The sequence below is a fragment of the Lepisma saccharinum genome, chromosome 23 (genome assembly GCF_977018435.1).
Source record: "Lepisma saccharinum chromosome 23, izLepSacc3.1, whole genome shotgun sequence".
Taxonomy (NCBI): domain Eukaryota; kingdom Metazoa; phylum Arthropoda; class Insecta; order Zygentoma; family Lepismatidae; genus Lepisma; species Lepisma saccharinum.
In genome coordinates, this window is record NC_139251.1 from 41,885,533 (window position 1) to 41,910,307 (window position 24,775).

The 24,775-nt window shown below is 40.2% G+C and overlaps 1 protein-coding gene across 2 annotated transcripts in view; it reads left to right on the top strand.

Annotated features, from left to right (window-relative positions):
- The first annotated feature begins 2,013 nt into the window (after positions 1 to 2,013).
- LOC146005307 (uncharacterized) overlaps positions 2,014 to 24,775 on the top strand; it is a 114,265-nt gene continuing 91,503 nt past the window's right edge. For both annotated transcript variants that reach the window (XM_083144439.1, XM_083144443.1), the window contains exon 1: positions 2,014 to 2,317. The gene's annotated coding sequence lies outside the window, so the exon portion shown is untranslated. The remainder of the gene's footprint in view (positions 2,318 to 24,775) is intronic.

The window sequence follows — 24,775 nt, forward strand, 5'->3', positions numbered from 1 at the left end:
GCTTTGATTTGCCTAGCGTACTGGAAGTCAGTTGTGAACTTGACTAGTGCATATTACCCAATATAAGAATGCCTAGCGTAGTGGAAGTCAGTTGTGAACTTGACTAGTGCATATTACCCAATATAAGAATGCTGGGTAATACGCACTAGTCAAGTTCACAACTGACTTCCACTACGCTAGGCAAAACAAAGTCTAACGATTGCTAGTGACAACTGACTTATGGCCCAACCTGTATAATAATATTGAGAAATTAATTTAGACAATTGCATTTTTTACTGCCAGGAATCTAAATAAAAGACAAAAATTAGAAAGAATGCGCACATTAGATATTTTAATTTTTACGCACTTACATATTTTGACATTTTTCAGTATATTTACATATTTTTACATATTTCTGCGATTTTTCTACATATTTATGTACATATTTCGCAAGTTGTGTCTACATACAAATTCGGGCCTTAATGATATGAGCATGTGGTTGCAACTGGCAGAATGTGACCCCAACACGTAGCATGTTGTAAATATGTTGTCTCCTTGAAATTGCACCCTAACTGGTAATGCTGCTCAAGGAACAAGAATCAATTTGCCCTGTAACGTTACGTCGCATGTTTCTCGACGTTTCTTTGTAACGCCAACTGAAAGATGATAGTGGCATTGGTCACTCTGTTCAGTGGCGTAAGAACTGAGGAAGGGTGCATTCAAGTACATTGTCGGTCCATAAATCCATTGATTCTGCATAATTTCATTGCCAGAAGCAACATGCTGGCGTTCCAATATTCTCATTCTTTACTAAATTATGGTACATTATTACTGTTAGCTCACTTTAGGGCTCCGAAAACTATGATGAAGTAAAAACTGTTTAAAGTGAGACAGCTTACCTCTTCTGCAATTGTACACATTTTAAAAATGTATTACAACTATCTTGAAAATAGCCACAATTTTAAAAATAATTATGAAGTTCAAAATTATTTTGTGAATATTGCTGCTTTCTTTAACAGAAAAGTTTATGCATATTTTCCTTTTAAAAATGAAAGCTCTGTGCCTATTCTAAAATACTCTGTGTTTGTTTAATTTTTTGTGTTGAGTTTGTGTTTTAAGTCCACTTAATGCACAGTAACGCTAATTGGGACTGGACCTACAGTTCAGAGTGAGATCCGAATCACTATTCGCCTCCACCGGATATCGAACCCTGAACGTCTTGTTTACAAGGCAACGACGCTACCACTGCGCCATTGGGGAGGCCCCGAGTTTTTGTGTTCAGCCCACTTTATGCACAGCTAGGCCAATCGGGACTGGACCTACAGTTCAAACTGGAATCTGAACCACTAGGAGCCTCCATCGGGTATGGAACCCGAGATCCCTAGATTACAAGGTGACGACGTTACCACTAGGGCATCGGTAGGCCCCAAAATGGTGTGTGTGTGTGTGTGTGTATGTATGTATGTATGTAGCCAGCCATACTCGAGCACGTGCAAGGCCTCCCCAATGGCATAATGGTAACGGCGTAATTTAGTAATCAAGAGAACCTGGGTTCGATACCCGGTGGAGGCACACAGTGGTTTGAATCTAACTTTAAACAAGGCCTCCCCGATGGCGTAGTGGTAATCAATTGTACTCAATGGGTCCCGGATTCAATACCCGGTGGAGGCTCATAGTGGTTCGGATCCCACTTTAAACTATAGGTCCAGTCCCAATTAGCCTTACTGTGTATAAAGTGGGCTTAAAACACAAAATCAATCTACCTAACTTTAAATTGTAGGATCAGTCCCAATTAGCCTCTCTGTGCATAAAGTGGAATTAAAGCAAACTTCGAACACACACATTATGTACGTATGTACGGGGTTCAACTTTGAACTCTCCAAATCGAAAACGTTCACACGTCACTAACTGTTGAATCAACGGAAGTACACTAAACGGTGTAAAATGATTAGATCCGGTTCCAAACGATCAGAGTTGGCAACGCTGCCCCTGGTTCGTCCTCGCCGCCGTCCTTCACCTACCCGTTCACGGGGCCAGTCGGTCGTCGCTCGTCGGTTGCCAGATCGATACTGGTCGGGTGCACTGACGGTAGGAGAGGCAGCCACTCCATGTGACGCTATTGCCGAGGGTTCGCAAGGAGACTTCGCATCGTGACACGCCTCCCACATGAAAGAAAGGTTGCCGGCGATATGTTCAGTGGCCGGTGTGCTGTGGTTTTGAAAAGCCCCGGGAGAACAGCATTTGACGGTGTAGGTGGTGGCGTAATCGGGCGTCCAGACGACAGGAGTGTCTCACAGCTGCCGGTAGGCGGCCGCAACTGAACGATCCTGTGCAAGTTGTAAGTAAGCTTCTTTTCAAAACAATCATGTGTTGATTTCTATCTTTTTGCTCTGTTAAACGTCGATCTCTTTACCCCCGTCTGCGTTTTGGTGCAGACTGATCGAACGCTTTGGAGTTGCGAAACTGTCATTTCTGACAGCCAAGTCTAAAGTCTTTGGAAGCACGTTAGATACTTGATCGAAGATAAGCTCTGTATTGCAGAATTCGAACTAGAGCTCAGGACACCCCTCCCGACCCAGTTTTCCAGGCTACCCTTGTTGCAAATTGTGCTTATCTCTTATTGAATTTTCGTGTTCGTATTGCAGTATCTCTACGGTACTCGTGACCCCTACATACACCCGCGAGAAATTGTAAAATTGTCTTCTTTATGAAGATTGTGTGAACATTTTGGGTTGTCTTTAGCTCACAGAAACTGGTTCTACCGAAGTAATGTGGTATCACGTATCAGTCATGACGTAGTTACGCATAGCATTTTACGTTTATGTTATGCTACGAGTGTTGGTATAATAGTATTAAAATTTGCACGTACTTTTCTTGGTTTAACTGTGTTCAGGCAACGATATTTTGTTTTTAGAAAACTGAAAGTGTTTCGAAACACAACGATTTGGTATGGGTCGAAAGCTGGCCACACGGATATCCTTTTCACCTAGTGAAGATTTGTTGTGAATGTGATCGGTTTTATTTCGTACTAGTGTTAGATTTAATGCTGTTAGTAACTTTATGTTGTTACATTAGCAGCGTTAGGTTTCATGCTGATAGTAATTGTACGTTTTGGTTAGGTTAGAAGTTTTAGGTTTAATAATGTTTCTTGATTTGTGTGTGCATATACGAGGAACGATGTTTCGGTTAAAAAATTGAAAATGCTTCTGGATTCGAGGAATTGTACGAACGATGGCCACTCTTCAAGGCTAGATATCTCGGGTTATTTGTGATTCCCGCACCTTGAAATAAATATGTTAGGTAAAACACTGAAGTCTGTCTATTAAATTAAAAAGTAGAGATTTTCGAGGGTGTACGGTCGGTCACCGACCACCTATTCTGAAGCACATTTGTCCTAAAGAAAGTACAGGGTTTCCACATGAAACCTTCCAGATTTCAAATTACAATTGTGAGGAAACGATTAAGCAAAAATTCTAGGCGAGACGCAAGCTATAGAATTTCGGTTGTTTCTTAATAGTGCGGCCAACAGCAAAGAAAATAGCAGGCAATATGTCCATCGCTATGTTTTTTTTTAAAAAAAATTCTGCTTCCCGCGTTCTTATAAGAAATGTAATTCTGTTGATGCAAAGTATACTCTATCCCGGGAATCTGTGGAGCAAGCAAACGGAACCAAGTCTTTTTTTTTTTAATTTTGCACCCGTCACTTTATACGGGGTCCAGCCCCTTACCAGAACTAAAATAACATAACTGTAATGTCGTGTCGTAACTTTGATTTGACTTGTTTTGTTTCGCTTTTTGTGCCACTTTTGGCTAATTTGCGTAGATTGGAATGAGGGATGATATGATGGAATTGATGAATGGACACTCAGAAACATCCATGCCCAGGCTAGGATTCTATCCCGGGACCCCTAGCGTCTTAGCGCGATGTGCTAACCATTCCGCCACAGGGGCCCGTGTCGTAACTAAAATATTCCGACCGATTTAAAGCTGAGACCGTTAAGAGGCACTCAGCACACGTAAGGACAAAACAGAATTATACTGGCCGTAGGGCCAGTCGCCAGAGCCTCGTCCGTCTGCAAAATGCAGTCCAGGGTGTACTACGTGAAAGTGAGGTTGACAAGAACGGAAACAAGTCTCTGCGCAAGTAGTGACTCCAGTCTGTGGTCTATACTTGCATAATTTGTACAGTCAAAGAATATAGTAGTGCTGTGTAATTTATACAGCGCAATTTCGATGATTTTTTAAGCCATGTTTAGCCTGGACATGTTTTCTTGTTTGTATTAACGACACGTTTCTTGTAGATTGGCATAGAATAAGGTTTATTGTTTTATTTGCTATTCACTGATACTTGTGTTAACGAAAACTTGTATATTATTTCAGTGGTAGTATAGTTTGTGTAGTGACACTGTTTCTACTTTTCCCAAAGAAAGACGCACTGGTTTTGAGGGATGCGTGATCCCTAACCACCTTCGATCCATATATCGTGTGAATAATGACCACCGATGCACGCTAATGTTGTCACGAGTATATGTTTCCACCCCACTATTACTTTCCCCTGTGCTGTTATCATGGCTGAAGATACAACTTATATTGACGTTCTGATGCAAACGAGAAAGTCTGCGGTGGAGGTGCGTGGCACAGTGGTTCGGATCCCACTTTAAACTGTAGGCCCAGTCCCGATTAGCCTTTCTGTGCATAAAGTGGACTTAAAACAACAATTCAATTCAACGAGAAAGTCTGCGACCAACGAGAGGTACGTAAGTTGCTTTTATTTGCTTGACATTTCCTGTATAGAGCGCGAGAAAGGTTTCATTCATGTTTCTGCAATGTTACAGCCCGTTACTGTATGCTACGTAACATGTCTCGTTGATCAATTTAAGGGGTAAGTAAAGTAGCTCCTCTAGTGGTAGTCCCAAAGTTCCGTTAAGTGGAGACCATGCAGAGTGTCTACCAGTTAAGAAATCAACAGGTAGGTCAAGAAAGTCAATAAATTATGCCTGTGGTCAAGAATTTTTACTATTTTTCTTACAGTATAGTGAATTTATATTGCTATATACCTGTACTGGGATTTGATAAAATTGAATATTTGGAAATCTAAAATTGTATTGAGTTGTGGTTGAGTTGTTCACGCTGTTTCTTAAGAATTAAATTTTTGTATACGTGAAGTTTTAATTTCCGACTATACCTAAGTAGGGGGGCGATTAAATAAATGTCAAGAAAGAAAAAAAGATCAAGAATTTTGGATTTGTTGTTTTGGTAGACACAGTGTCATTTTCCCATTAACTTTGGAAGTTTGGATTATGTTTCCATTAAATATATGGATGAAATCATTAACTTCTGCGCAAAAAAGAAACGCCACTGATGATGACGATGATACTCATGATTGGCACAAGGGAGGCATATTACATTAGAGTATGCGTATCTTTTGGATTGCATTGCTACAGTAGTATTTTTATAGGCCACAGTACAGCATGTGATTCATGCATCCCCCGAGATTTCTGGAAAGAGTTAATGTAATTCGAATGGTCAAATTGCAGCGATATTTTAATATAATAATAAATATTATTTTTGTGACTTACAGGCCGTAAGTTACAGCAACAAATATTATTATTATTAATAATAATAATATTGTTATTATGGAAGTAGGATTGCATTTAAGCTTTCAGTCTAATATCTACTCGTAACTATAAAAAGCAGCTTTTGCCCTATATGAATTAATGTTAAATATACAGTTATTCAAATATGTACAGATATACAGAATATGAAAATTATAAATATATTTTTTTAAATATATAAGTAGTGATAATAATAATAATAATAATAATAATAATAATAATAAAAAGTTTCTGTGACTACCCCCGCTGAGAAAGAAATGCTTCGGGAGCTTGATGTGATTGTATTTATTTTTTTATGTTGCTTTTGTGAATTCTCAGTTTGTATACTATTTATACATTATGTTATATGTCGCCTTATACTGTTGATTACACCCCTACCCACCTCAGTGACGAAGGGTCAGCGTAACGCGTTACGAAACCAGAGGTCTAAGGTTCGAACCCCGATTACGGCCGGGGTAGACATTGTCTATGCCAGGAAAGTAGTTTTCGAAAAACCGATATGATATTTCAAATTCACAAAAATTACATTCAGCATTTCTGCTAGATATTCGAGCGAATCATCCTCTGAACTCGAAAAAAAAATATGCAACTGAGTTGCCACCAGAAGTGGTGTAACGCCCAAATTGGTGTATCAAAAGACCTAATCCAGTGTCCAAGGCTTCCACACTTGTGGTTTGGCAGCAAACTGGGTGACAAGACACCAAAGATGGTGTTAAACAACGCCAATTCCGCGTTAACCTAATTGGTGTAACAAAACAAACAAGTATACTCTGTCCCGGGAATCTGTGGAGCAAGCCCGCGCATGTCGGTAGAGAAGGGGAGACTGGGAGTTGGCGGAGCGAAGAAGTGCGAGCTTCTGCAAATGGCTGGTAGCTCCTCCACTCACTTTCCCTCTCACAAGTTCATTGGCCGAGCCCTCTCGAGTCCCTACTTGCGCGAAGACATCTTCTTGTTCACTTACTCCAAACATTCCCGGGACGGAGTATAGGATTCGAACTCAAGGCATTTTATACCAAGTCAGGATATTTTCAAAGCTTCCATGGGTTTCCGCAAGACAAATGTGAATAACTTTCGCGCCCATCATCGCACGCTGAATCATCGGAAGTATCGACATTACGCAGACGAGCGACACAATTTGCATAGCAGCCTTTTACATCGATTTCCATTTTTCATTCCTGTCCCTTCCCTCTACTATTTCCTTCAAGAGCAACGAGTAAGAAGTTTGTCTATCTAGTCACGTAAATGACGGCAGATATTTTAAAAAAGCTTCCCATTTAAGCCATACGATTTATTTCGAATTGAATTCGCATTTTTCTGTAAACTCCATCTTGAAATGAAAACATATTTCTTTCAGGAAATCCTACGGGGAATTTTATGGGTATCTTTTCAATCCAAACAATTACAGTTCTGTATTTCATATGGATATTAAAGTACTGAATATTCAACACCTCGCTCCCCAACATCGGCAAAATGGAATTGAGTCAAGTCTGCACCTAGAATCTAAATTCCGTTGTGCAACCATCCTTTGGGATCAAGAACCTTTTCACTGGGTGTCATGATTGTCTTTCTTGACCAGAACCCGGCACTTCTTTTCAAGTAGCGCCTTACGACGATCGAACCCGAGACCGATCGCCTCGAAGACAGGAGCTTTAACCATTTCGCTCCTAAAGGTGTCACCAAAATTATATATATTTAGAAATAGGTTTGTTGGGGAGCTGCAGGTTTGAAGTTGTAATTGCACAGAAATGTAGGAATAATATTGTATGCATTTACATATTACTAGAGACTAATGTGCTTGGAGAGACCAGTTGATTGATTGGTTTAGCTTATTTAACATATTTCTGCCACTTTTGGCTAATCGCGACGATTTGGAGGGGCCAAATTTGTGCACAAGATAATATATTAAAGACACACATATAATTTATTAAGATATAGGCATAACATGAACAGCCAAGTGTATAATCACGGGCCAAAGTTCTTGAAATAAAAAAAAAATCGCACATTGACTTTTTGTCGAATACTTGCGGGGTATAAGGGGGGTGACCCTTTCTGAGGACACCTTAATGTCAACCTCCCTTCCACGTAGTACACCTTGGACTGCATTATACAGACTAGTAAGGCTCTAAGATCTCGACTCACAGCCAGTATAATCCTCTCAGGGGTTGTGTTCTGTTGTCCCTATATGTTTGTGATTGTCCTTTAATTCATCCTCATCTTATCCAGTCCCGATTAGCCTTAATGTGCATAAAGTGGACATAAAAACACCAACTCATACCATTATCACCATTCATCCTCATCTTCTCGATTAGTCAAAAGTGGCAAAAAAAAGAAGTAAATTAAATCAAATCAATTTATATTCGAACAAGTACAGTAGGTCACATGGCTCTCAACTTTTAAAATAAAATTTGCATAACCTTGTACGGTGGGCTGCACATGAATTGATCGGCAAATTGCCCATGGCCATTATCATTAATTTTTATCTTGCATGCTACGTATTTTAAAGGAATGGCATTGTACGCTTGTGAAGAGGTTGTCAGTCAGAGTTCTGAAAGATCCAAGAATTTTAAATAGATTCAATTCCGGTCCAGGAGAGAAAATCAGCAAGCGTAAATGGGTTCTGGACCGTAAGGAACCTTTATATCTGTAAAGTATTTCAATTCCGTCCAGGAACGTTTTGTCCGGATCAATTTAAATACAGTCGAGTGACCTTTTTCTGGCTTAATTTAAATACGGTTCAGGGACCTTTTTTCTGGTTGAATTTAAATACGGTCCAGGAACCTTTTTTCCGGCTGAATTTAAATACGGTCCAGGAACCATTTTTCCGGCTGAATTTAAATACGGTCCAGGAACCTTTTTTCCGGCTGAATTTAAATACGGTCCAGGAACCTTTTTTCCGGCTGAATTTAAATACGGTCCAGGAACCATTTTTCCGGCTGAATTTAAATACGGTCCAGGAACCTTTTTTCCGGCTGAATTTAAATACGGTCCAGGAACCATTTTTCCGGCTGAATTTAAATACGGTCCAGGAATCTTTTTTCCGGCTGAATTTAAATACGGTCCAGGAACCTTTTTTCCGGCTGAATTTAAATACGGTCCAGGAACCTTTTTTCCGGCTGAATTTAAATACGGTCCAGGAATCTTTTTTCCGGCTGAATTTAAATACGGTCCAGGAACCTTTTTTCCGGCTGAATTTAAATACGGTCCAGGAACCATTTTTCCGGCTGAATTTAAATACGGTCCAGGAATCTTTTTTCCGGCTGAATTTAAATACGGTCCAGGAATCTTTTTTCCGGCTGAATTTAAATACGGTCCAGGAATCTTTTTTCCGGCTGAATTTAAATACGGTTCAGGAATCTTTTTTCCGGCTGAATTTAAATACGGTCCAGGAATTTTTTTCCGGCTGAATTTAAATACGGTCCAGGAATCTTTTTTCCGGCTGAATTTAAATACGGTCCAGGAATCTTTTTTCCGGCTGAATTTAAATACGGTCCAGGAATCTTTTTTCCGGCTGAATTTAAATACGGTCCAGGAATTTTTTTCCGGCTGAATTTAAATACGGTCCAGGAATTTTTTTTCCGGCTGAATTTAAATACGGTCCAGGAATTTTTTTTCCGGCTGAATTTAAATATGGTCCAGGAATTTTTTTTCCGGCTGAATTTAAATACGGTCCAGGAACTTTTTTTCCGGCTGAATTTAAATACGGTCCAGGAATCTTTTTTCCGGCTGAATTTAAATACGGTCCAGGAATCTTTTTTCCGGCTGAATTTAAATACGGTCCAGGAATCTTTTTTCCGGCTGAATTTAAATACGGTCCAGGAATCTTTTTTCCGGCTGAATTTAAATACGGTCCGAGTGAAATGAAACAATAAGCAAATTGGACCGAATTAAATTGTGTGAGAGAAAAAAAAGGTTCCGGTCCTTCAGCGGAACCGAATAGAAACCATTAGAATTTATAGTTCCTGAACCTTTAACAACCCTGTTGTCTTAAGCTTTTTTGGCGTTTTGTTTGAATTCTTGAAGTTCTCGTTGAACGAAACCGAGACACTAAACATGCTGATGGACAATTTACTTGGTAATACCCACATCCCACTGCACTGCCAATAAAAAGCAACACTCACAAAATTAATTTTGAACTTTATTAGAAAGTTATTTTCAAGATATTTTTTAACAAGTTTAAAAATAAACCTAACAATTCCGGAACAGCTAAAGCTCTATGCCTCATTCCAACGTTTTGTGCTCGTAAACAGTTTTCTCTCGCTTAAAAAGTTCTCTGAAAGCACAGATCAAGTGAGTCAGTAGCGTACCACGGATTTTCAAAAAGAAGGGGCTATGTGTACTTTTTTTATGTAGTCAGTCCTCATTTTGCCATATTTTCCTGCCTTTGACGTTCTTTTTTTAGAAATACTGGACCAAGGCGGGGGGGGGGGTATAACCCTCACCAACCCCCCCCCCCTTGGCACGCCACTGAGTGAGGTAACTAGAACGGCAATGGAGTACAATAGTTTTGGTTTTGATTCTTCTGGATATGGAGATAATGTAGACAAAATAAACTCTTTGCGCCTCACCTCTTAAAACAATTCTTTGAACAGCAGTATCTGGCGACTGTCAAATGGATTTGATTTAGTTTATTTAACGCATTTCAGGCACTTTTGGCTAATCGCGACGATGAGGATGACTAGTGAAAAGATCAAATTGATGCAGGGACAATGACAAACGTACACAGACGCCGCACCACTAGCACCACAAATAATTATACTGGCTGTAGTTCCAGACGCCAGTACCTTGTTAGCCTACAAGGTGTACTATGTGGAAGTGAGATTGACATGTAGGTGCATTCCTAAGAGGTCACCCCTTAGGTAGAATTCGGATCAAAGGACAGTATGACCCTAAGTCATTCTGTACTTCTCCCAAAAGTTAGGGAGTACAGTTGGATCCATGAGTATTACCGTGCAAATTGTCCACGACTATTTTCATTAATTTTTCTCTCGCATCCAATGTTTTTTTAAGCGATGGATTTTTATGTATGCTGTTGCAGAAGTTCTCAACGGCTTGTTTTGAGTTTTCTTTCAATTCTTGAAGCTCTTATTGGATCAAATAATGTGCACGAACATGGTGATGGACAATATGCACGGTAATGCTCGTGAATCCCAGTGTACAATGTATCCCCGAAACCCCCCGGTTTCTGCGTCACTGACGACAAAGAACAAATATTTACAATGCGAATGCGCGCCCATGCTCTTTGCTGTATTTGAGCAAGCGTATCAGAACTTCAGAAATAAATTCCCGGCATGAAGCCGCATTTACGTCAGAGCCTAAACAGACGACGTGACAGTGCACGTGGATTACTTGTAATGGAAAACTCCACGTGCTATCTTCCGACGATACAACTAGAGTGTTAGAGATATCTTCACATTTCCATACAAATTACTTCGAGTTGTACATTGTAGCTGTACTTGACTTCCTCGAGAATACTGTATATGAAGAATTCTGACAGAGTAGAAAATTATCTCGGCAACCTTCCTGAATAAAAATGGGGGAGTAAAGTTTTGAGTTCGTAGATCCTATTTTGAATGCTCAGTCTTGTCTGTGTATTTGATATTTTCGGAGCAATTTTGAGAGTTGTTGCTTTGGAATGGCAAGAAGATTAGCATCAGCTCAACCCCCCCCCCCAGCAAAAAAGAAATGTTTATACTTACTAAGCTATTACAATAATTTTAAAAGTTAATGTGATAATGGGAAAATATTAATTTCCCCAAGCCCCAAATTTTAAATATATAATTATATTTGTGGTCTAAATTAACGAAAAGAAGAAATGAAAATATTTTTCACACTTTATTTAGTTTGAGTATAATATGTGAAACAAGGAAGGTAGAGGGTATCTGAGGCAAGGTAACTTAATATATCTGAGGTAGTGACCTCACACATATTCTCGATGTCAGCCACTGTTCCATAACAAAGCACGTGGCATTGATTTAATGCCACCTGAGTTAATTAAATATGGTGGGAATTCGTTAATATGTCAAATTCATAAATTAATTTGTTTAATATGGAATAAAGAAGAAATCCCTCCCTCAACAGTGGAAAGAATCCATAATTGTTCCTGTGCTTAAAAAAGGGGATAAAATGAACTGCAATAATTACCGTGGAATTCCTTCCTCTACGCTCAACATCATATAAATATTATCTAACATTCTTTTATCACGACTAACCCCATATGCTAATGAAATTATAGGTGATTATCAATGTGGATTTAAAAGTAACAGATCAACAACAGATCAAATTTTTCACATCAGATAGACACTTGAGAAAAAGTGGGAATGTAATCAAAATGTCCATCAGCTATTCATTGATTTTAAAAGAGCATATGATTCAGTCAAAAGAGATAAATTATATATTAGTCGAGTTTGGAATACCTAAGAAGCTTGTTAATATGATTAAAGTATGCACCAGTGAAACAAAGTAAAATTCGTGTGGATATTAATATTTCTGAAAAATTTACAATTCATGATGGGTTAAAACAAGGAGATGCATTATCTCCATTGCTCTTTAATTTTGCCTTAGAATACGCTGTTAGGAAGGTAAAAGAAACTAACGAAGGACTAAAATTAAACTGTGTGACTCAGCTGTTAGCATATGCAGATGATGTAGATTTACTGGGGGATGATATAAATACAATTAAGAATAATGCTAAAATATTTTTCAAAGCAGCTAAAGAGATAGGTTTGAAAGTCAGCAGGCCTAAAACAGGTAATAATCAAAATCAAATTATTGATAACAACTCGTTTGAACCAGTTTCCAAAGTCAAGTACTTAGGAGTAATACTAACAAATGAAAATGATATTAAAGAGGAAATAAAAAGCAGGCTTAATTTGGGAAATGCATGTTACTTTTCTCTTCATAAACTTGTGTCTTCTCGTTTAATATCTAAGAAACTAAAAGTTAAAATATTCAAAACAGTAATTTTGCCTGTAATATTATATGGATGCGAAACTTGGTCCCTTACATTGAAAGAGGAACGTAAATTGAGAGTATTTGAAAATAAGATCCTTAGGATGAGGAGACAGGTGAGTGGAGAAGGTTACATAATTTAGAAGTACATAATTTGTATTCATGTTTATTAGAATGATTAAATCAAGAAGACTTAGGTGGGGAGGCCATGTGGCACGAATGGAAGAGGAAAGAAGAGTTTACAGGATTCTTGTTGCGAAACCTGATGGTAAGAGACCTGTAGGAAGGCCAAGACGAAGATGGAGGGATAATGTTGAGATGGACCTAAAGGAAATTGGTAGGGATGGAAAGGAGTATATAGATCTTGATCAGGATAGGGATAGATGGAAGGCCTGTGTTGCTGCAGCCATGAACCTTCGGGTTCAAGAAGGCTAGAGAGTTAGTTACTTAGCCACATTTGGAGGTGATGTGATCAGCACCACACTCTGGCCGACTTTACGCACCAGGTTCCTATTTTTACGGGGCTGGGCGACCCCAGGAACGTTTAATTCAGGGACAAGGCTGGGAAACTTTCAACCTTGGATCACCCACCCGGAAATCGAACCCGGATCGCCCGCGTGACAGTAACACACCCTGCCAGCTGGACCACGACGGCTTTAGGTTAAATCTATAATTGCCGTTAATACTCTAAAAGTGGTCTTAGACCGTTATACCTCTAAATCTTTACAGTATAGCTTCATTTCCTCATGGTATACTAAAACTATTTTATCCACACACCGCCAACACCCTCCAAAATTTCCTCAGTGAACCCTAATTTTTTTTAAAAAAATTGCCCAATTTACGGTCATTTTGGATCTAAATTTACCCTTGTGGAAAACCCCTGGACTAAAATGCATCTGATGCATTAGTTTTGCCATTTAGATCCAACTTGTTTTGAGAAAGACCAACACAAATTAGATCACAAATGGATTTTTGTGGCTTTTGTTAGGTTCAGCTACAACAATACTCTTACCTCGAACAACAAGGATTATTGAAACGTGCCACCTCGGGAAGGCAATTGTGTTTCGTTGTTGCCGTGAATATTCTATTGATTACCATCCACGTGGAGCTCTTTCAACGTAATGTTGAACCACTATTGCAAATGTACTGATTTATTACCGAGCTTGTTCGATTAACATGTTTACCGATCACCGTTCATCACATTTAGGATGCAAATACACGATTCACCAATCAACCCAGGATACCGTGTTTTAGATGTGCAGTTGCAAAGTTCGCAAATATACGTGGAAGGACACAGAAAATTTGTTGTTCGGAACTGAGATATACGTATATTGAAAATCGCGTGACGTCATCTTTACTGGTCAGAGTGAAAGGAAGAAATAAAGGAATGATATACGTAATTGAAAGAATCAGTGTGTGAAAAACGAACAAATATAAACGAATGTAGTCAGTGGCGGCGATTAGGTGGGCGTGGGGGGTTAGTTGCCCCCGCACTGTGCTAAACCTTATCTACAAAGGGAAGTAAACTGTCCTTGCCACCCCCATTTTGGCACCTGCCCCCTCCTCCAGTTTTGTAACCCAATCGCCGTCACTGGTGAGCGGGTGTGTGTGTGTGCAAAGAGAAATGAAACACGAGAAAGAAAGTGAGAAATAAAACAACTTATAGATAGAAGGAAAGAGAATCAAGAAGCAAACAAGACTGATTGCAAAGAGAAAATATGAGAATAATAAAAGAAATAATTAAAAAAGAAAAAAAATATATTCTAAATCATGCAAGAAGTTGACTGGAGAAATGAGTTTGAAACCGTAAATTTCGACTACCGTAAAAATAACTGACAGTTTTAAAGTTATTAACGGTCATAATATAGTTAATCTAATTAATGTAATTTTATTGATACAGTTTTCAAAATACAACATAAGTATTTTTCTTGCCATCTATTTTTTCCTTATATGTTTGTGCTGTATTATAGCTATCCAGGGTGTCATTGGCATTCAAATTTATATTCATTTTTTTTTGTTGCATACAATGAGAGAAAATAATTATACATTCCAGTTACGTGCGCCATAAATGTATTTTTGAAACTGTATCATAAAATATACATCAATTACAGTTAGCTATGTAGTAGCCAATAGTATTTGGAAAAGGGTGACTGTAATTTCTTACGTTCATTCCATGGCAGAAGGGGGGGGGGTCAGGGGGCTACGGCGCCAACAGAAAAGCGATTGTCGCTCTTGTAACCCACCGGTTCAGAAAAAATATCTAGATTTTACAATACTTGTATACAGCATTTCAACTTTTGAGAAAATTTTAATACCCCCTACTTAGGCCCTCCTATGAAAATTTTCGTGTGTCGCTACTTAGAGATTTCAGACCTAATCGACAAACGACACATGCCGCTTTGGAGCAAACCAATCAACAGCAACATTTCACGCCGTAGCGGTATGACAAGCAGTACAAACCTGCGTTCGATTGGTGCAGTCCTCAAGCGACAAGTGTCGCTTCAGTGTGAAATCTCCCGTGTTACACCATATCCACTTAGTTAACGAAACAATAAATATTGAATTGAAACGTGCATGGATACATATTTTGAAAGTCGGGAATAAAACCTAAAGTGCAATATTAAAGCGAAACAGGCGCAAGTATAAGCCGCATTGCTGCAGGCTTGGTTACACTGAATTTGTGCATTTCATGCAAGTGGAAAACTTGCAATTGATTTGCACTTGATCATCCTTCTACCACCAGGACGCGTCAGGTGGTTGAGGCCGTTGAAGCGTCGTTATCTCTTCATGATTAATGTAAATTTCCGCGCTGGCATCACGACTGGAAAAATTACAGGACGAACGTATCCTCTGATTATGCGAATAGCATTTTACATCCCTCATTTTCCGCACGACATGCACGCTAACAGATTCTTCTCTCTATTTAGGTTGCATCTCTATTCAGAGCCCTATCTAATAGCCATCAGTCACAAAAGGGATATAAATATTAACCAGATTAATGCTAACGATTAGATTTCTTTCCATTTCCGTTAATTTGCTGCTTTTCTTCATACTAACTAACTCTTTAGCCTTCTTGAACCCGATGGTTCATGGCTGCAGCAACACAGGCCTTCCATCTGTCCCTATCTTGAGCAAGATCTATATACTCTTTTCCATCCCTACCGATTTGCTTTAGGTCTATCTCAACGTTGTCCCTCCATCTTCGTCTTGGCCTTCCTACAGGTCTCTTACCATCAGGTTTCCCAACAAGAATCCTGTAAACTCCTCTTTCCTCTTCCATTCATGCCACATGGCCTGCCCACCTAAGTCTTCTTGATTTAATTATTCTAATAATATCTGGACATGAATAAAAATTATGTAGTTCTAAATTATGTTACCTTCTCTTCATAACTAGGATAATCGTGATGATGAGATTCAGTGCTAAAAAGATGCGGAAAGCAGGATGACAAGGGGTTCGAACTTACGACCCTTTCTTCGTAACACGTGACAGTTTGTACTCCTCCACAGAGACTGGTCCAATCATTCCAGAAAAAAAGTGACAAGTTTTAGATACACCATGTCTAGGGAGCAAGGCCACGCATAGCGATAGAGAAGGGGAGAAAGCGAGTGCGCGCTGCTGCTAAACGGCTGGTAGCTGTTTTCCCTCCATGCACGTCTTCAGATCCTCGCAAACGCCACAGCCTAAGCACAGTTAAAAAATAATCGAAACACAGTACTCTGTGGAATTCGCTCTTTATAAACATGCCACTCTGGTTTATTGAAGAACTATAGATGGCTCTATGAAGAAAATATATTCAATTGTTAATATAGACTTCATTGCTTTAAACACTTCTATTATATTTCTTGAATCTTGATGCATTTTTTCTTGTTTCTATGACCTATATTCATTTCTTAGGATTAATTGTTAACATAATTCATAAATAATTTCTCATTTCTAAACGTTCCTTACCGATTGTTCGAACTACCACAATGAGGATTTCTTAACTGTTCATTGATGTAAATTACGGAAAATTCGATCAATTCCTTAACGATTATTATTTGCCAGACTGTTCACCTTCTCGCGACTCTAAAATTTTGAAGGTACTCCAAGACTACCTCAGGAGACTTGTGAAAATACAGTAGAATCCCAATAATTCGAGAACGGGAACGAAACGGGACCGCAAGGAAAGGAACCTTCGGCCAAAAGTCTCCATCTGCCTTCCCCTACATCCGTTCAACTCGGGCCATAAGGTAGCATGCCCTACTCTGCCCCTCCCCTCCACGCGGGAGTACGGTGCACACGAGTCGCGGGTCTGCGCAGGCTGTTTGACTTGTTCCAATACACCTCGATTTACGATAAACTCGCTCTCTCTTTATACGGAACGGAAAAAGCTATGGAAAATCGGAAGAGGGGAAAGAGAAACTACAGTAGGCTATGGAAAAATGGGATTACAGTATTGCTATGAATATTGTACTTACATAACTCAGTACAGTAGTAACAATGTTGATAGGGGAGAAACTGTTAAACAATATTGAATTTATATTTTAAAGACAGTGCCAAGCTTTCGAACGTTGCATCCATGGGCGTAACTTTTGGGGGGAGGGGCAATTACTAAAGCCCGTATCACACGGAACTGGATTTCCAGTAGGTATGCTCTAGTTGGCGCTGGACTTGCTATCAATTTGCTAGTTTTCGTCTCACACGATACTTATCAGCGTACTTGTCGATAGACTTTTTTCCCATGCGAGGGAAGTTGTAATGGCGGCCGCGTGAGAAGTAAACAATATATCACTTCACATTTTTAAAAGCCGATAACTATTCAACCGAGAGGAATAACGTTTATTAGGTACAAAACAATGGCGCTGCTTTAATACATACTTTACAACGTTTACTATACATGTATGGAAGAATATTTTAGTTGTTTCAAATGTAAACACCGTGCACTCGGCATAGATGGTTACTCAACGCGCCTTTCATGCTGTATATGTTATACATTGCTGGAGTAACACTCTGAAACCACAGACAAAAGCGATCCTTTGCACACACACAGATTATCTTCACATGGCGAAACTTTGCTCTGATTGGCTGTTCCACAGAATCCAGTCGAAGAAAGCAAGTAGCAATTAGAACATGTCCTATTCCTCCTATAACGGTCAAATATTGAGTGACAAGTAATTAATCTAATTGCCCGTTAGTAGGAATTAATTGCAATTGGTAATATTAATATCCGTCGCGAATACAGGTGTCTAGCGAACTGTCTTAGCCAGCACTAGCTTGCTCAATCACCGTTTTTCGCCCGAATTCGGATTTACATGTATTCTTATGGGAATATCAAGAAAAAATGCAACTTCTAAACCAATGGACCGAATTGGATGAGATTTCAACCAGCGGAAGAACACATCATCAAAGTACTGATTCCAAGATTTGAGCCTAATCAGAACAGAAATACGGGAGTTATGATTTATTAAAGATTCATCGCCGAATTGAAAGGGAGACGCTACCCTACCGAGTTGTTCCTGCTTTTCGTGACTGAATACAAAAGAGGAAGAGTTAGCCTAATCTCTGCGCGAGGGGCTGCTGCCAGGGGTTAAGGACCTGAGTGAGCATTGGCCAGGATAGGAGGACAACGGTCAAAGCACCAGAAACAATAAACAAGCACCTGATCATAGAGGGTACAGCGTCACTACGTTCAAATCTGGAATAAAAGAAATAGCGAGAGACAGTTTGCCACAGTTTTGCCTAGAATCGCCACCGGAGTGTGAGCTACGCGCGACCGAGCTGCGAGTTGCAAGCAGACTCGAGGTCTGGATTTGTTTTCCTCGAGTGAGTGTTTCAGAGCCATGGAGTAGAGCAAAGTAGAATCAGGGGGTCGTTCTCCCCCTCGCCGTCTACGCATCCGTGCACATACGTGTGGTTATGTGAGAATAACGCCAGACACGTCCACCCGTGTCAATCGTCCGAAACAACGTCCAAAGTAGTGAAAGTTAATAACATTTGATATCCATGAGAAACCGCGAATGGCTCATCGCGTATGTTCGTCTCATCGCCCAAGTCACGTATCTGTACTTACGAGTGACCGCGAAGAACTGACCTATTATTGCGCAAGTTGTCGTATGGAGTCGACAGTGAACGAGTGAAGCCAGGATCCGATGTTGCCAGATGGAGCCGCCGACCGATCCACTTTCGCCAACCAGGATAACCGCGAAGTGCAACCCTGGAGTGCAGATGTCTTCCAAAACTGTAGGACCACTTTCACCCAACCCAGGTCAGAGGGAATGCAGCGAAGGTAAGATCCAACCATGTGCGTGTGTGAGAAAGACGACGACTATCTACCGCGAATCTGCGTAAATCAAATCATTGCTTAACTTAAATCAGTGCTATGACATCCCTAGGCATCGGTATTCCGGCGGACAATTAAAGTTAAAGATGAGAGTTTATGTTAACAGCAAACAATAGTTCATTGAATATATTTATATCTTCAGAAAAGATAAAAGGGGTTCGCACAAGGAACAATTATTCACTTTATACTTAAAATCCTAAACGATAAATCGTAAAAGGCAATGTAGCCAAGACATAGCAAGAGTATGGTCAAAGTAGTAAATAATCTAACCTTTGTATTTGTCATATTGTCGCAATATGCCATAGAATGAGAGAATGAATGTGAGATCGAGTGAAAGATGGCAAGATGTAATGTGTATTTATCTGTGCTTTAATATATGTGTATATTCAGAAACACCGTAGTATTATGTAACGTCATTTCAGGTATTTAAAATCAAATCCTCCTAGGTTTATTCTCGGTAACTCCGACTGTTAGGCACTTATCCTGACCGTATTATAATTCATGTAATGTTTAATTCGCCCAGCAGGTGAGGCGAGCGATTCTTCGTTGTTGCGTTGCTAAGCTCAGTTCAGTTGAGTCAATTGAGTTAATTAGTTAGTTATTAAATTAGCAGCCCGTGACAAAATATGGCGCCCGAACAATCGACGAGTAGGCAAATTAATATGTAGGTATATAAAAAGTTGCCCGAACAAGCGACGAGTAGGCAAATAAATAGGTAGGCATATAAAAGTTGCCCGAACAAGCGACGAGTAGGCAAATAAGAAAGTAGGCAAGTAAAAAATACGCCGAATAATCGACGAGTATGTGAATAGACAAGTAGGGGTGTAAAAAGTAGGCCCGAATAATCGACGAATAGGCAAATAGAAGAGTAGGCAAATAGGAGGCAAATAGGAATTAGGCTCGTAGAACGATGTTACAGGCAGGCTAGTAAGGAACCTGGAGGTCACGAGTATTCTAATTAGTTGCTTATCTACTCAATGTGAATTTTATTAAGTTTGATTGTAATGGTTAACAATCAGTTATGTCTATTACCCAAGGGGATTTAATACTTGTTGTTAAAGAAGTTTTCAGCCTACGAATGTCTACGACAGGGTACCAGAATTTAACGCTAAGGGGGAACTAAGATTTTTTTGTTGAAAGTTAAATAATTGCAACCTGTAACTGAAAATCCTGATAAGAATCTATAAAGACGTTTTCATTTAAAGTATTAATGTGTAATTTGTACGGTGATTTTAATTAACTGAATATGCAATCGATGTGTAGCTAGAACCATTTTGTGTGTTTTTATGGTGTAATAGTGAAAATACTTTGTTGCGACTATAGCATTTATCTCTAGCAGAATTATTAGAGCATTTTATTATTTTATTAACAATGGGCGTTATTAACTTCGGACGATAAAGGACAAAAGGACACGCGTTATGACACGGAAGCAGGTGAGGGGTGCGATCCCCGGGATCTGAAACCAGAAACCAGGAAAATAATTTTGATATCTTTTTCCTTCGGCGATAGCAAGCCACGAGAAGAAGAAGAAGAAGAAGAAGGGAGAGAGGCATGCAAAGGAGCACTCGACGCCGCCAGCGATTAGCCGACAATACGATGGACCGCCCAGGTGTTGAGCATTCCACAGACGCAGGCGCTTCCTCAACCGATAACGTCGATAAGGATCTAGGGAAAGATCAGTCGGTAACAGGGTTGCCAGTTCCAGAGAAGATGGACGTGCAGGCCATGTTCTCTCAGCTAATCAGCTACATCCAAGCCAGAGATGAAGAAAGAGATCAGAAGAGGAAGGGAGAAGAAGAAGAAAGGCGGAAGATAGAGGCTGCCGAAAGGAGAGAAAAGGAAGAACGCCGAAAACAGAAGGAAGAAATGGAAGAAAGAAGAAGAAAAGAGTGGGAAGAAAAATGGGACCGCCGTTTCCAAGTACTGCTATCCGAAATTGACCGAATGAAGGAGAAAGTACTTCAGTCGGAGAAGGAGTGCGAAAGGAGACATGAAGAGACAAACGACCATGTAGTCGCAATGGAGAAAGATCTGCATGTAGAGTTACGTCAGGTTCAAGAAACTGTTGGAACGCTGGACGCAAGAATGACCGAGAATCGGACGAGCCTAACCAGCCGATTGGAACGAATGGAAGCAGAGACACGTGAATTGAAGGATTTCCAAATCACGCAACGGAGAAGAAATGAGGACGAAGAGATTCGCCGATTGGAGGCAACATCCAGGGATGTGAACCCAACTCCTTTGCTCGTCGCAGCAGACGTGACCAACCAGCTGACCTGTCAATCAGCACCAACTTCCTTGGATAGCCAAGCAGCGCGTGACGTCATCGGCCGGAGCGGGAGCTCGCCGAGCTTGAACGCTTTCGCGCAGCAGGAGACACGCAGTGTTTCCAACCCGGAGTCGAGTACTCGAGGAATCTTCTCAAAGGTCAGCCTAGATCAATTTCAAACGTACAACCCCGATCACGACGAGACTTTACCGTCAATCTTCATAGGGGACTTCAAGAGAGATTGTTTGTTGTACGGTGTCGATAGCCCAGACTGCTTGAGGCTAATGCGAAAATTACTCAAAGGGAGTGCAAGGATCTGGCTAGAGCAGAGGAATCCACAGTTCAATAGCTTTGAAGAATTTGAACGAGCATTTCTACAACAATTCCAAGGTCGCCAGCTAGTAGAACGAAAAATCACTCTACTTAGAAATCGCAGGTTTGATGAGAGCCAGAAAATCACCTATAAACAATTCTTTTGGCAGCGAGTGAGTGATTTCCACGCCCTGAAGCCCGGAATTGAGCCAGTTGAAATGTTAGCCGCAATACGCGCAATGTTTCCGCATTATGTGCAACGTCAGCTAACCGGAGACGCACTTTCCAACCTGGACACGATGTCGATGATTCTTTGCGATTTGGACGCGCTGGAGCAAGAGAAACGAGCATCCTGGGAAAACAAGAATCAGAGAAGAAAGTTTGGAGATTTTGATGAAGGAAGGCAAGGGGGATTCCCGAAAGTAAACTTGGCAACGAACAATAGTCGGAGACAGAACTCTGGGAGGAACCATAGAGAAGCTTATCCCCAGCGAGGCCAGTACAGCAATCACCGCCCACAACAACAACACTTCAGAGACGATAGGGATGGAGAAAACGCGAGATGGCAACACTGCAGGGGTCAAAAAAATCCGAGTCAAGATGAGAGGAATCGTGCTGTGAATGCGGTTAGAACAGTCGTGTCCCCACAGACTGGTGCTAATTTACTCGATTGGAATAGACCGTCTACTAGCCGTAACTTGGACTCACTCTCCCCAGATTACCAACCTAGACGAAGTAGACTGAGGCAAGAACAGCGATGTCTGGAGCAGACAACCGATATTCAAGGCCCGACGGGAGACTAGAAGACTCCTTTGTCAGTCCGGCTTATGTCAAAGGAGACACTGAAGAAAATATCGCACTAGAGCCACCCCGATTGTAAAGTAAACAATAGGAAAATTAGAGATTTTTTTTTATATCAAAAGGCAAAAAATGTAGACCTTTCTTATAATTAATGCAATAAGTATGCAAACATATGTGTGAGAGGGAACAAATTGCAAAGCAAATATTTACTTATATCTCATTTAGCTTATTATTCAGTATTCATTTATTATGTATAAAACTACAGGGTGTATCCAAAGTTAATATGTATGTGGTAAGATACGTTGAGATTTCCATGTTAAAATGTACTTTATATTGTATTCTTGTATACTTTATTATATTCGCTTATATTCTCATGATTATATCACAATTGCAGAAAGTATAAATTCATTGTAATGTTGAGTTAAAAGTTATACAGTCCAGGGTTCGAGTCCCTATTCAGACGCCTATGTGTGCGATCAATAACAAATATCATTAATATGTGGTATGAATTTTTTCCTGTCACTCGCAAGTTCGTTCTGAAAAAAATTCATAATTAAAAGGAGGGGAATGTTATAACGGTCAAATATTGAGTGACAAGTAATTAATCTAATTGCCCGTTAGTAGGAATTAATTGCAATTGGTAATATTAATATCCGTCGCGAATACAGGTGTCTAGCGAACTGTCTTAGCCAGCACTAGCTTGCTCAATCACCGTTTTTCGCCCGAATTCGGATTTACATGTATTCTTATGGGAATATCAAGAAAAAATGCAACTTCTAAACCAATGGACCGAATTGGATGAGATTTCAACCAGCGGAAGAACACATCATCAAAGTACTGATTCCAAGATTTGAGCCTAATCAGAACAGAAATACGGGAGTTATGATTTATTAAAGATTCATCGCCGAATTGAAAGGGAGACGCTACCCTACCGAGTTGTTCCTGCTTTTCGTGACTGAATACAAAAGAGGAAGAGTTAGCCTAATCTCTGCGCGAGGGGCTGCTGCCAGGGGTTAAGGACCTGAGTGAGCATTGGCCAGGATAGGAGGACAACGGTCAAAGCACCAGAAACAATAAACAAGCACCTGATCATAGAGGGTACAGCGTCACTACGTTCAAATCTGGAATAAAAGAAATAGCGAGAGACAGTTTGCCACAGTTTTGCCTAGAATCGCCACCGGAGTGTGAGCTACGCGCGACCGAGCTGCGAGTTGCAAGCAGACTCGAGGTCTGGATTTGTTTTCCTCGAGTGAGTGTTTCAGAGCCATGGAGTAGAGCAAAGTAGAATCAGGGGGTCGTTCTCCCCCTCGCCGTCTACGCATCCGTGCACATACGTGTGGTTATGTGAGAATAACGCCAGACACGTCCACCCGTGTCAATCGTCCGAAACAACGTCCAAAGTAGTGAAAGTTAATAACATTTGATATCCATGAGAAACCGCGAATGGCTCATCGCGTATGTTCGTCTCATCGCCCAAGTCACGTATCTGTACTTACGAGTGACCGCGAAGAACTGACCTATTATTGCGCAAGTTGTCGTATGGAGTCGACAGTGAACGAGTGAAGCCAGGATCCGATGTTGCCAGATGGAGCCGCCGACCGATCCACTTTCGCCAACCAGGATAACCGCGAAGTGCAACCCTGGAGTGCAGATGTCTTCCAAAACTGTAGGACCACTTTCACCCAACCCAGGTCAGAGGGAATGCAGCGAAGGTAAGATCCAACCATGTGCGTGTGTGAGAAAGACGACGACTATCTACCGCGAATCTGCGTAAATCAAATCATTGCTTAACTTAAATCAGTGCTATGACATCCCTAGGCATCGGTATTCCGGCGGACAATTAAAGTTAAAGATGAGAGTTTATGTTAACAGCAAACAATAGTTCATTGAATATATTTATATCTTCAGAAAAGATAAAAGGGGTTCGCACAAGGAACAATTATTCACTTTATACTTAAAATCCTAAACGATAAATCGTAAAAGGCAATGTAGCCAAGACATAGCAAGAGTATGGTCAAAGTAGTAAATAATCTAACCTTTGTATTTGTCATATTGTCGCAATATGCCATAGAATGAGAGAATGAATGTGAGATCGAGTGAAAGATGGCAAGATGTAATGTGTATTTATCTGTGCTTTAATATATGTGTATATTCAGAAACACCGTAGTATTATGTAACGTCATTTCAGGTATTTAAAATCAAATCCTCCTAGGTTTATTCTCGGTAACTCCGACTGTTAGGCACTTATCCTGACCGTATTATAATTCATGTAATGTTTAATTCGCCCAGCAGGTGAGGCGAGCGATTCTTCGTTGTTGCGTTGCTAAGCTCAGTTCAGTTGAGTCAATTGAGTTAATTAGTTAGTTATTAAATTAGCAGCCCGTGACAAAATATGGCGCCCGAACAATCGACGAGTAGGCAAATTAATATGTAGGTATATAAAAAGTTGCCCGAACAAGCGACGAGTAGGCAAATAAATAGGTAGGCATATAAAAGTTGCCCGAACAAGCGACGAGTAGGCAAATAAGAAA